Source organism: Pocillopora damicornis, chromosome 9, assembly GCF_964200805.1.
Source record: "Pocillopora damicornis chromosome 9, jaPocDami1.2, whole genome shotgun sequence".
Lineage (NCBI taxonomy): Eukaryota > Metazoa > Cnidaria > Anthozoa > Scleractinia > Pocilloporidae > Pocillopora > Pocillopora damicornis.
This window is the reverse complement of record NC_142678.1, coordinates 10,120,859-10,135,022: the sequence shown is the minus strand read 5'-3', so window position 1 is coordinate 10,135,022 and position 14,164 is coordinate 10,120,859. Positions and strand designations below refer to the sequence as shown.

Genomic DNA, 14,164 nt, shown 5'->3' with positions numbered 1-14,164 from the left:
AAATGGCGCTACATAAATTTTGTTGTTGTTGTTATTATCATTATTATTATTATTATTATTATAATGATTTCAGTTATAAATAATGCTGATGGGAGGGCCTGTTCCCACACCGTACACGATTGTTCAACATTCCTTTCGGCTGACATTTCACAAGCGAAGAAGGGTGAGTTCCTCATTGTTGTTTACTTCACGCGCTTGAGATGTAATCATACTCCTTCTCTTTCAACATGACTACATTTGTGCTTTACTTATCGTAGGAAAATCCTATCAATTGTAGTTCCATCGTACTTTAATAATAGAATTACAGCCTTTGCAATAAAGTGCAAGCCCTTTCCTGCGCTGATCGACAATACTATCCAATAGTCCCAAATCTCCAAACCTTACAAAAAATCCTTATGAGCAAGTGGTATTTAGTACAGCAACAACCATTGCTAAGAGAAATCCTCAAAGAACCGATAACATCGTACAGAAACAAGTGTTCACTCAGACATACTCGTGAGAGAAAAATTATCACGAGGGCGAGAAAACCATGGTGTTTCGTGTAAACATTTGTAGCTAATACAGAGAAAACTGGACGTACTACTGAAACATTTAGGCATGTCAACGCATGTCTCGCATCTCGCCTTTAAAGTATCTCGTATTCCACATCCCGCCTCGATTTTAAGCCTCATCCTGCATCCTGTCAAACCTATATTGGACCCTCTCTACCACTTTCATTCAGTATACGGGATTCACTGTTGGATTTGATACACTGAGCACGCAGAAAATTTGCAGAGAGCGCGTTAAAGTTGTTAAAAATGTTTTGATTACCTCTATAATTAAGATGCAGTCCTCCCTTGATTAAGCCATTCTCTGTGATCTTTAGATGCTAGATAAGTTTCCATCCACTCTGACGGCAGTAGCTCTTTAGATGTTTATTCGCATCTTTCACTGCTCTACTGAATTCATCCCTTGTAGAAGTAAGCCCAGATATAGCGGAGGTGGCGTCGGATGAATTTTCGAATTGTCTATGATCGATTCAGCATCTTGAAACCGTTTCTATGTTTAAGGTTATTGGAGCCGACATAGAGAACGACTTGGTCCGGCGAATGCTCCAAGTTAGCTTTGAGGATGTCCTTCAACGCTTTTGAGGTGGCCCTACAGAATAACTTGACCACTGCTCGATGACAACGGCTTTTTCCAGCTTTTTACAACATATATTTGTCTTTGTTAAGGAAGCTCCAATTGATAGGGTTGTAAATCGTTGTTGTAGCCAAAAATACTCGTTACATGTCCAACTTCACTTCCAAAATGGCTAAACGAAACGAAGTTAAGTGATAAATATGTAACCGGTTGCAAGAAATGGATTACAAGTTATAGTTGTCACAATTCGAGGTAAAGAAATTAACAAATAAGAAAGCAAAAATAAAGGAAAACAAAAGACACCTACAAACGTCGTACGAGATCTGGGTCAACTGCCAAATTAAAGACGATGTAAAGCGACTTAAAGCAACGTAAAGCGGCGTAAAGCGGTCGATAGAGACGGTATAAACAGTTAGACGTTTCAAATAGTTAAACGGTTGATCCGAATGAATAAAATCCGCGGTGAAGACTAATAGAAGCAACATAAACAAAAGGAAATTATACAGGAAAGAGTAACAGAATATTGATGAAAGTTATGCGCGCAGAACAAAAGGCCTGAATGAAATGTGACAAAAGAGGAGTTGGAATTTGTAATCAATCGAATTTTTGGCGGCAACAGTAATGGAATTATCGGAGACCTTAGCAACGGACTGTGTCCCCTCCCTATTGTTCCTTTGTTTTTGTGTTTTAAATCTTTTTCTTTTCCTTGCTAACAACTTGCCATCGGCTGCGCATTTGTATTGTCAGAAAATATTTTTGACTCCTCCTCAGTAATTGGATCCATTTCCAGAAATGACGGACAATATGGCGGCGGCTGTGGTTTGTACTAGCGACTCAATACAGGAATGGCTCCGAACTGTGATTGGATGATAAAAATAGTAAAAGTTAATAAGTTATATCTTAACTCCTTCCTCGTGAGTATTGTTTAGAGCCTGTTCATATGGAGGTTGGGGACCCCAGGTAGGTGAGGTAACCCGCTTAGCCATGGTCGAAAAATAAAATACGTTTACATGCAATCTTACAACCCCGGGGTGCTGGGGTGAAGTTTCTTGAGGTTTTGTTGTGCTTGCAATTAAGGAGTTTGAGCAGAGGACACAACCAACCTTTGGACAGTTTTTCGGCTATAACAAGTTCTAAAATTAATGAAGGCTGTTCATCACATGAGGCTGTTTTGGAACGAGTATATCTCGTTTGCTATTGTATCACACTTCTGTTTTAGACAAGGTATTTACACCACTTAAGTTTAAAAAAGAATGAGTAGAACATAAAGACAGTTTTCCACTGGGTAAAATGTCAAATTTTAGTGTCATTTAAGTAAAATTAAACAACTATTAAACCCAAAGACAAATTTAAGCCATGTTTACCAAACTTAAACATGACTTAAAAATGTACCTTTGTTTAGGCGAGGTTTAAGCATTCTTAAATGCAAATTAAATCGACTTTGAGATTTATGCTATGTTTAAGTCATTTTAACCGTACTTAAATCCTTTGAAAGATTTAGGGTTACTTTAAACCACCTTAAATCTAACGTTAAACCTATTGAGGAGATTTAAGGTCTAGTTAAAGGAGCCTTAAATACAACATTAAATTTATCATAATATTTATGCCGTGTTTAAGGACCTTAAAAACACATGAAATCTTTTGGTGTACACCAAGTCTACTTTATTGACATAATCTCTCACCAGAACCAGAAACCATACGAGAGCAGCCTCCAGCAACCTTCAATGAATTAATCATAGATTAATATTAATATTATGTATTTAGTAAAGCCACAATATTTCACGCTACTGATTTTATTGCTTTTTCAATTCTTTGGGTAATGAAACTGTGTTTGTTGATTGTGAACAAGAGACTTGATTTCTTGTATTGGAAACTGTTTCACTGAAGGAAGGTGGTTGCACAGGGAATTTGACTAACCTGAGCAAATAAGGTACATTTCTTCAAAACCATATAATTTTAGTATATACCAAACCAGTGGACAGTGTTTTTTGCACGCTCTGATTGGCTACTCAAACTCAGGATAGTACATGCATGTGCTATCCACTTCCCAGCTTAAGCTGAAGTGTGAAAAACTTTTTTTTGCAGTGTTCTGAGATATAAATTTATAATTCTTTTATCTCACTGGTTTGGTATATACTTCACAGCTCATTAAATATCCACCACCACTAAGGGGAATAATATTTATTGTTAAATATATTAAAAACAACAACGACATGTGAATGTAGATTGATGTTAATAACTGGCTGGTAAAATAATGGCACGGCGTGGAATAGGGCAAACTGCCATGAGTTTTACATTGTCAAGAGTTAAATAAGCTCCAGCAAAAAGACTGTGTATTCTATAAACAGGCAAAAAGTAGCTTGATGCTCTAGGTTCAAAGTTATTTGCGTCCCACACACAAAGGGTATTAAGAGTGAATGTCTCTAAAAATCAAAGAAAAATAACAAAATCGCGGACATGGTAAAAAATCATTTCGTCCCATTTTTTGTCTACAGGTAGCTATAGGTACTACTTAAAGTGAAGTGAGGTTAGTTTCTGTAAATATTCATTTTAACGGAAATAAACCGATACTAATTGCATGATCGAAAATAAGTGCCTGCGAGCTCTAAATTATGCAGTTTTCAGGCCGTCCTTGCATGAACTAAAATGCAACAGCAGGACTTCTCTAGCTATAAATATATACATGTGGCCTTCCATTACCAAGATATAATGATATTTTTTGTATCGTGTCCTTCCTGACGAAACCACGGGTTAATTACCAGTGAACGTGTTCGCCATATTTAATTCATGCCAAACCCGGCCTAATGTAGTGTGGCAAAAATGCATGTGGTAGTTTCTCAAAATCTCCAGCAATACTATCACGAGGGCTTATAAGGTGGGTCTTCAAATTCATTGTTTCATTTTTCTGGTATCTTGCGCTGTTTTGATGTGCCAACCAACCAAACTTCGCTAAAATTGTAAATGACGCCATATTGAAATGAACAAAATCAACATTGCAATGACACAAGCAAAGCATTGTTTGAGTCGCAGCCGCACTTAGCTTTTTATTTTTGCTTTGACATAAATAGTTCCTTACCTTAGAAATCTTTTATAGGCCCTTGTAATTCCGCTTAGAAGATATTTTCGAAATACTGTCCTTTGCAATTTGGTGTGAAGGTGGCCGACCGGCTAACTCATTGAAGCCACTGAGCCGGGATGAGTAAAATAAAGTTACTTGTTGTTGTCATTTTCTACAGCGCGTCACAACCCAGTTACGTTTAGTCTACTTTGATCTTAATTTTGGTTTTATTGACGTCTCACACAAAAAGGGTCCCGTCCAAAACGGCAGGTAACGCTAGCGATTTGCCGGATTTAATTTTTCACAGGTTCCTGTCACTCTGCGTGACATATGATAATCTGTCACGTAACGAGATCAACAAACAATTCATTCTGCCTCACATATAAGATCTAAACAAATATATTGCCATCATGAACGAGAACGATACAACAAAGAAATAGACTTTACAAAATTTCACAAATATAAACCGTACAGTGAAAACCTTATGGAACGAAAATAACGATACAATTTTCCCACGGAAAACAAATGTGATGGGTTAACGAAAGTAAACAAAAAACAAAAGCGTAATAATCGTCGGTGAAGGGAATAAAGACAACGGTTGCTTTAACTCCAGCAGAAAAAGAATGTCTTAATCTTTACATGATATTGTAGGTGGCGTTTGTGGCGCAGAGGAAGCCACAAGCGTTTTTTACAATTTTCAGGTGCTGAGAGAGAGATTGAACTTATCTTAGCAAGAAGCGGGATTTTCGCGAAGCCTGATACACGGAAGAGCTGCTCCTCTTCCAAACCAGGAGAAAAGGAGAATGAAAATTGAACCTGTAAGATTAGAACATTTTGTTTCTTTCATAACGAGTCCACACGTTACTCAAGATGTTCCTTTCGGGGAAAAACTTCTAAAATTGTCGACTGGCGAGATCATAAAAACACCCAATGTTATCAGAACAATGATACCAGAGCGTATTGTCCAATAGTATCAACAATACTGCTGTGAAACCAACTTTGAGCCTATGAGTAAGAGAACTCTACAGAGAGTTGGCCGTGTGTTCTTCATCTGTTTGCAAGTCTCTGCAAGGACTTGATAACTTTTCAGCATCAGGAATGGAAGCAGTTGATGCTATAGAAAAACTCGTAGACAAGCTTGTTGACTGTGGCAAGACTCAGCAATGAGCGAGGGAAATTAAGCAGCAACTTCGTTTTTCGAAGCAGTACCTAAAGGGCGACTACAAGGTGGGTGCATATTTTATAATTATGCGTTGCCTTTGCAAATGTAGTAAACTTCTTACTATGATTCACGGCTACCTCTTTCTTTCTCTCCAAGTCTTCTTTATGCTTAATTGATGAAACAACAGTTTACAATTCACTGTAATACGCTTACACACATGTATACAACGCTGAGAATCGATTAAGTAATCTTTTTGAAATGTGAATCATATGCGCATGCAATGCTTTGTAAATATACATTGAATCACGCGCTTGTCATTTTACTTTTTATTTTAGGTACATGCAGTGGAGGCCACAAAGGTTCCCGATCATTGTCGAATTTACGCGCTAAGTGACCAGAGCAATGCTGAATTTCGGGGCTCCTGCGACCATCTCCACAATGAGTCATATGAGCAGTGTTATGAGTTACAGGAAGTATTGTGTACCATAGCAGATGAGTGTTCAAGTGCGCTCTCGTCAGCAGAAGATCAAGCTGACATGCAACTTACCATCAAACAGGCAAGGGATGATATCATTTGCTGGAAAGCCCATCAGCTACGTTCAGTCCACCAAGCTGAGGCGAAGCATTCAGTTTTAGCCAAACTCGACAGCCGATCGGTGTTGTTAGTCCAGGACTGGGCAATGAAATATATGCCCCGAAAATATTGAGGCGCAGTCAGATTGGTTTGCGAAGCGAGGATTGCCATGGCACATTATTGTTGCCATAAGACGGTCAGAGGGTTCTGAGCACTTTGAATCGCAGACACCTGTTCACGTATTTCAAAGCTGCGCCCAAGACAGTGTGACTGTGGCTTCGATTATGCTTGACTGCCTCACTACCCTGAAAAAGGAAATTCCAGAGCTGGAAATGGCTTATTACAAACAAGATAACGCTGGCTGTTATCACAGCGGAAATTCAATCATCTCAGCTAAGCTGGCCAGTGATGCCATGGGAGTGGCTTTTGTAAGAAACGACTTTTCGGAACCTCAAGGTGGAAAGGGGGTATGTTATCGCAAAGCGGCAACAATCAAAAGAAGGTACGTTGGAAGGTACGTAAACGAAGGCAATGATGTCATCAACGCTCTACAGTTCAAAACAGCCATTGAATCTGGCCAAGAAACCACAGGAGAGAAAGCAAGTTATGTTGCTGCCAAACCGTCAAGCACCTTTAATATCAAATGGGATGGCATAAGCTTACTCAACAATTTTGAGTACGATGAAAGTGATACACGAGTGTGGAGAGCATTCAATGTAGGTTCCGGTAAAGTAGTGCCATGGGCCAAGTTCGAAGGAGTCATGAAGTAGCCCGAAAAATTGGAAATCCTAGACTCGCCATCGCAGAGTCCAAGTGGCGCACCGACGTTCAAGATTGTGAGACACCGAAATATTAAGGAAAGCTCTGTCAAAGGAAATTTCTTAACTGAAAGCGAAAACCAAGATCGAAGCTGTATTGGGGAATATAAGCCAGATGACATGCTTTTCCCGTGTCCAGAAGAAGGATGTGTAAAAGCCTACAGTCGCTTTGCAAACCTCCAGACACATCTAGATACTGGAAAACACTAAATGATGCTCGAACAGGAAACTCTCTACGATAAAGCTAAAAGAGAATATTCTTCCAAGCTGATGGAGGGACGCAGTCGAATACCAAGTGTTCAAGTTGCTGCACAATCAAAGAGAGACGGCTTGCCGCCTCTTCCAATGGGTTGGGCCCTGAAGACAATTAAGAAAAAGGTGCGTTTTACAAGGAAACAGACCGAATTCTTAACTGACCAATTTCAAAAAGGGGAGTACAGTGGACGGAAAAGCGATCCACAGGAAGTTTCGAAAACCACGAGCCTAGCAAGAGACCAAGCGGGGGGACGTCGATTTCAACCTGATGAAGTCCTTAAGTCGCAGCAGATTAGTGGCTTCTTCAGCCGTCTTTCAGTAAAGAAGCGATTAGAAGTTACAGCCGCCGGTAACCGAGCAAAAGCTAGTGAAATCTCAGAAATGGACATGGAGAGCGTCGACAAGGACGAAATTTCCGCCGAAGCTGAGAGCCATCTATCTGCAGTGTGTGCAAATGTGATGAGAGATGTGGCTATTCAACATCCGATTGTATCTTTCGATCTAAACATCTGTTAACTTGTACAAAAACGTACACTCACAACTTTAAGAGTGGATAGGCTAAGAGACATGTGCATAGACCTTGGGCTGGATATTTCTGACATTTCACCTCAGAAGAGGAAAAAGCCATTCATCGCACGACTCACACAATTAGTCCAGGAGTGTACCTGCTCTTCCAAGTAACTGAGCACTGAACGTTTTACGAATAACTGATCTGCTGATTATAAAAGCGGTGGGTGTATTATTTACATGGAGGTGTTGCGTGACAGCAGAGTCTTACATATCGGATTTTAGTCACTTGAGCTCACCATTGCTTGTGAAAACTCATCTTTGTGTTGGACGATTTTTAGTAAATTCGAAACTGGCGAGTGCAGAAGGCGCAGAAGGGATGCAAATGCTCGAATCCATGTTCACCGGATGAGAAGTAAACGGAAACTAACGGCTTTGTGCCAAATTTAACCTTTTGAGTGCAATTGAACTGTTTAACCTGTTGTGTGTAGAATTATGCAGAATTATGGCGTGATTCTCAAAAGGTAGCAAAAGTCGAAAATTGTTTCTCCTGTCTCCGTATATAAAAATCAAGTGTAGTTATAGACATTTTAATATGTTTCTAGTCATTTTAACGGCCAGTGAAGATATAACTGACCAAAACAGTTATTTGTGTCCGACGCGTTTAATTTTAATGCATCTCATTACGGCGTCATGGTAATTTAACTGAAATTTGGCTGGTGGTCATCTTTTGATAGTCAGAGGTCCCAAAGAAATAAAACTCACATCGTAAAGAACTATCTTTCAAGGCTTCTTGGTAGTGTTATTGTAAACTTTGAGACACTACCACATGTATTTTTGCCAAGCTATTCTAGGCCACCTTTGCCTTAATTTCGAAAGGCCGAAGAAGTCGTCTCTTAATAGGGACGTAGCTCCTCCAAGAATAACATTAGACAAAAACTATCACTTTGTCTCGGTAATGCAAGTCCAACTCAATATTTCTATGACTAGAAAAGTCCTTCCGTTACATTTTTGTTAGCATGACAAGTGCCCGAAAAGTGCATAATTTCAGGATCGCGCTTGGTGAAATTTGAGCTATTTACCCCCGGAAATGTTAAAAAAAATTATTCCCGTTAAAGTGCATATTTAAAAAATCTAACCCCATTTCCGTTTGTTTACTAGATAAGACTACCCAAAGGCAAAAAATGAACCAAATCGATTTTTGACCGTGTCCTCGACTTTTTCGATAATCTGTGATTTTTATTGACATTTACTCTTAAAACTTCCCAAACATTGGTTTTGCTGAACAAGGAAACCGGGATTTCTGAGCATGAAGTGAACAGCTCTGAACTGCAAACGTCACCAGACATCTCTAACTGAACGTTGAAAAGCGCGCGTTTGTATCGAGGACGCGTTTGTCTCGTCCCCAGAGTGAGGCCGAGATCCTTATGCGCATGACAAATACCGTATGAACGCCAATCAAATGTCCAAAACTATAATCGCGGGATATTTGATCTTTCACTGTCGTTCGTTCACTCGGTCGAGTTTCGTTTCGTTGCGGGTACGTGTTTGGATTCTTCCTCGATAGGATGATGGCTGCAAACGATCCAGTTCAAGAGAGACAGCTTGTTCTTATGGAAAGAATGAGTAGAAGGATTGATTCGATTCTCGAAAGGCAAAAGAAACTAGAAGATACGAATGCAGTCCTTCAGCAAGAAAATGCAAAGCTGTAGAACCAACTTGCGAGTCTGGAAGGGCAGGCAAAGAAGAAAGGCAACAAACGTTCTAAAAGCTCTCGCAGAGAATCAAATGTTGTGATTCCAAATGACTTAAGGGTAAATATTCTTTAATTACTTTAAGGTTATAAATTTTTTCAACTTTAGTACCGTTAAGTTGTGTTTCAGATTTTCAGTTGCGGTGTATCAGAAGCATAAAACGTGTCTTCAGAGACACCGCCATTCCGCCATCACGCGTGTTCTGTGTTAACTTAAAGCACAATATGTGTAGATGTTGGTTCTAGTGCTTATCACAAAGTTGGAACATCCTTGTGCTGAATTCTTGTGCCTATTTTGCAAGCATTTAGCAAAAATACTGTTTACCCAGTTTAAAATTCCACTGTGTACTGTTTACCCAAAAACCCTGCTGACCCTGATTAAAGAAATAAACAAGTTTGTGGTTTGAATTGACTTTTGACATATGATGTTCTTCCATATTAAATAGCAAGGCACTAAGAGAGATGGCATGCAAGATATTAGAATTAAAACTTTACCACCAAGAACTAAATCTCTCTCTGACCAGCTTCTTCTAAGGGACTGTTAGTTATCTGTTTTGAGGTCAGTGTTTAGAGTCTGGGGCCAGTGTAAAATATTCAAATTGGGAGTAGGAGGTGGTAAACTTTTAGAATCTGTTATGTTACTATTATGTTGCTGATAGATTAATACATGCAAATTTTTGTTTTGAGAAATCTTTTCCCTCCAAGAACCAGAAATCCTAATGTTGGTTTGAAGGTGTAAAAAGCATGTAGCTTCTGCACTGTACCAGCAGTGATTAGAAAATTATCCCTCTTGTATAACTGCTTTGCTTGAATTATTATTTCCTTTTTTGGCTGAATAATAATAATATTATTATAACTGCCTCTGGCTATTGTTTAAAACAAAAATAATATTCTCATTTTTATTACAGTCCACAGTCAGAGAGAAACCAGAGTATTTTTAGAAAAGTGAAAGAAGTACTGAAAAAAGAGCATGGAGGAGAAAGCTGCCTATGGACTGACTTACAAATGGAAGGTATTACATTACAGGAATCAAGTTTTAATGTTGTGTGCAAGTTAGAACAAGAAGCTTTTACCTTGTGCAAAATCAAACAAATTTTCTGAAATATGTTGGACAGAAAACTTAACAACTGAGAGGGAAAACACAATATTACCAGCATTAATTCTTTTAATTAATATATATCCATAAGCTGATGTTACATATACACATAGACTTGTCATTGTATTGTAATTTTAGGATATCATGCAGCGATAATAATTATTGTTTTTAACTCAACAGCTCAGTTTTATCGGTACTTCAAAACAACTAAATAAAGAGAGCAGAGGATAAGAAAAGGGAAAAATGAAGAGCATAAAGAAAAGTGCAAAAGGAGCAGGTGTTTGCTAAATGTAAGGACTAGCTAAGTTGTCTTGCTTTTGCCATGCTAAACCTATATTCAAGAATAAATTTTCAAGATAGTGTGGCTGAAGCATGGCTTCTGAATCAAACGTTTCAATTCAGTTTGACAACAAGTGTTGTTTAATACTGTGGCAAATTTGTGCATGGCATTGTACCAACATAATAATAGTTTGAAAACACAATTTACAATGTGGGATAATATACAGCAACAAAAAATGAAACAATGCCATGCACAAATTTGTCATACACTGTAGGTTGGACTGGTATGTTTACAACTGGTGTACAAATACACATTAATTAGGAAAGTCAACCTTGCTGGTAGTTAACCAAATAATATGGGTTTGCTTTAATTTAGTACTGTTTTGTAGCATGATTTTTTTTCTGGGAGTTCTATTTATTGCTGATTGTTATTTTAATATTTTATATCTTTTGTGGGATATCATTTTGAGTTAGAAAAGTATTTCTATTTGACAATAAATTATATGTTTCATAGATATAATTTGGTCTGGTTATTAACTAAATAATGACTGAATTGTTGCTTTTTGTTCCATTAGAAACTGGAAAGGCGTCAGTCATCCTATGAGATGCTACAAGCTTCTATGACACCAAAAGAAAAACAGTATTATAGTGAAATCCTTTACATTGATTATATGAGTAGTGAAGAATCAGATTATGAGGAGCAAGAAGATTTCATTACTGGTGAAAAAGAAAAGAAACTGGCAAGATATGTAACCAAGAAGCTATCATGGGAAAGAACAAGCTTGACAAATGCAAAAGCCAGGCTAGACAGAACCTACAAAAATAATTTGACCCCCCATGCCAGGGCAATGGCTAAGCCAAGGAGTGTTGGTGGCATGTCGGAGAGGCCTGCACCTGCTGGCCCACTTTGGGCTGTCAGGCAGATAAACAAAGAGTCGTGATTGAAAAAATACTTAACACTTTTTCTACTTTTTATTCATTTATTTATCATGTATTTAATGGCAAACTGAAGTAATTGTTTTGTTAGAACAAATTATTGTCATCTAGATCACAGGGATAGTTTCTTCCAAGTATTGTTAAATTTATTGACTTATGATGGGGAAAATTTGTTCCTGTCAAGCATAAATAAGCTAGGTATGTGTGACATTTTAACCCTTTAACTCCCAAGATCTGATTGGTAACTATCCTCTCTAGCTGCTACATATTTCCCTGTAACTTAGTTATGAGAATCTGGTGTGATATCAAGACAAAGACCTATACCTGATAAGTTTGAGAATTCTCATTATCTCTTTGTTGGATAAGGTAAAGATATTTTAGGGAGAAGTTACTTGTTAATCACTCCTGGGAGTTAAAGGGTTAATTACAAATAGGCAGTAGCTTTAAGAATGTGTACCAGTGAATTTAAAGTAAAAGAAATTTGAAACATATATTGTTTAGTGTGATATGTGACCTGGTGGGTGGCAGTTTAGTAATGAAACAACAAAACAATAATATTTCACTGATTTCACAAATTTGATTCAAAACTAAAATAAGCAACAAATTTTGAGCAGATTAATTTGCATTAAATGGTACTTTGACAACATTAAATGTTTGAGCTCTGTTTACTTCAATTAAACAGTACTTAAACATACAGGAATGTTTTGGACACATTTAATGTGCACTTAAACCTGCATTAAGTTTTAGCCTTAAGATAGTATAAGCCAGGTTTAAGTCCAACTTAAATCTAGGTATAAGTGACTTAAACATCAACTTAAACTTATTAAACCTAAGTTTAAGACAGGATTAATCCATGTTTAAGGACACCTAAATATATCTTTTCTCCATGTGTTCTGTGAAGTACACGAGCTATCCTAGCCTAATTTGCCAACTGCTTTCCGAGCATCATCTGTGAAAAACCGCTTCAATTTTTCAAATTTGAAAAATTTGGGCTAAAAACCGTGGCTCCCAAAATATATTTATCACCTTGCCTAGAAAATTTTCAAAATTTCTCTAATTTTTCATAACTTTTCGTAACTCCAGCCAAGCCCACATGGTCATTGGCCCCCGAAATAGCCGCTAACAATGGCTTATAAATATAGGCGTTTAATGTTAACTTATAAAACTCCCTGAAGAAGTTTACGACAGTAAAAACGCGTTGGAGAATAAAGAAGTTTTACAATTACTGTTCGCAGAGAGCTGCTCGCTGCTTTAGTCTTAAATTGGAAAAAACAATTTTTTTTAATTGTTTAAAAAAAATTTTGATAAACGCCAGAGTCATAGCCATTCCTGTCAGCTGTGAAATAAAGGAATGGCTCCAGTCTCTGATTTTCCGCCTGAATCGACTAAACGAGTTTAGTCAGCGGAGCTAGTAAGCAGATGCCTTTTCATCGCCGGAATATCACTGAACGACTTCGCTAAACGACCTCGCTAAACAAGAAAGGCTGCCTTCCCTTCGCTATGTAAGAGACCATTTCTCGTTTGACACGTCGGTGTTTTCACTCGCACTGATATTTCATTGTTCCCCTCGAGACACACGGTTAAACAATACTCACGAGCAAGGAGTCAAGATATAATTTATCAACTTTTACTATTTTTATCATCCAATTACAGGTCGGAGCCATTCCTGTAATTCATCGCTAGTGTGGTTTGTTGCTTGGGAACGGAGTATTTAAAAATGGCTGAAGCGTTACAATAACATGTATGGAACAATGAACTAAATTGAAAAATAAAAATACCTTGAGATGCTGCACATGTTTCCCCGACCTCTTATTATTTTTCAGAACATCCGACAAATTCGAAAATATAAATAGATAAATCAAGATGACCTCCTTGTAAGGTCCAAATGCATATCAAATAGGGTGTTTTTTGCTCCAGTGTAACTCCCTTAAGTGTCTGAGATTTGTCTGAGGTATCCTCAATCAAAGGTTGTAAGGTTAGGTGTCTTATGAGAAATAGTGGTTCCCCGACCTCATATAACATTCTCCTGTTGTTGCAGTTTCTTTTAGTGCATTTCGCGGCTTCATCCCATGCAGAAAATAAGTTCCAAGGGAACTTTAAAAAGACAAATTTTATCCTATAAATACGTCCGCAAATCGACCGATATGAGTGTGGTCTTGCGCAAAATTTCTTTAAGACGGGCTTCCATTTTCTTTCTCCCAAAACAAACTTTGTAACCTGGCTTATTCAGCTGTATAGATTCGCCATGTGTGTGGGCACAGAATGTATACCCGTTGAAATCAAAGTGCTCTGTGAGCGAACTCGTGAATTGACAAATGATTTTTTGGATTATGTTTAATGTTATCTGGTTTAGGGAATTTTGTGGTTGATTGTCATATCTAGAGTACGAGAAGTAGTTCAGTGTTCGCAGCAAAGAAACAAAGTAACGTTGGGATAAGAAGGCATTACAATTGACAAGGGTGGATGATGTCATATGTTTTAAACGTATATCATTTTTGTTTCTGGTTCAAAAGAAAAGGTTGGAAGTAAATGTGGGTGAAAAGTGAAATTTTCTGTCTATCATTGTAAATATTAGAAAACCAAGGCAATACTGTCTCAGTGAAA

The 14,164-nt window shown here is 37.9% G+C and overlaps 2 long non-coding RNA genes and 1 pseudogene across 2 annotated transcripts; 2 read left to right on the top strand and 1 right to left on the bottom strand.

The window, feature by feature from the left end:
* Positions 1-899: 899 nt before the first annotated feature.
* Positions 900-1,934, bottom strand: LOC149040045 (uncharacterized). The gene is made up of 2 exons (XR_016180022.1): positions 1,430-1,934; positions 900-1,294 (listed from the first exon to the last, which is right to left on the bottom strand). It is a non-coding gene; the product is annotated as an uncharacterized LOC149040045 (long non-coding RNA).
* A 3,257-nt stretch (positions 1,935-5,191) lies between these two features.
* LOC149040044 (uncharacterized) lies at positions 5,192-8,240 on the top strand (annotated as a pseudogene).
* A 495-nt stretch (positions 8,241-8,735) lies between these two features.
* On the top strand, positions 8,736-12,409 carry LOC149040043 (uncharacterized). Its single transcript, XR_016179561.1, has 3 exons — positions 8,736-10,261; positions 10,526-10,635; positions 11,200-12,409. It is a non-coding gene; the product is annotated as an uncharacterized LOC149040043 (long non-coding RNA).
* Positions 12,410-14,164: the final 1,755 nt, after the last annotated feature.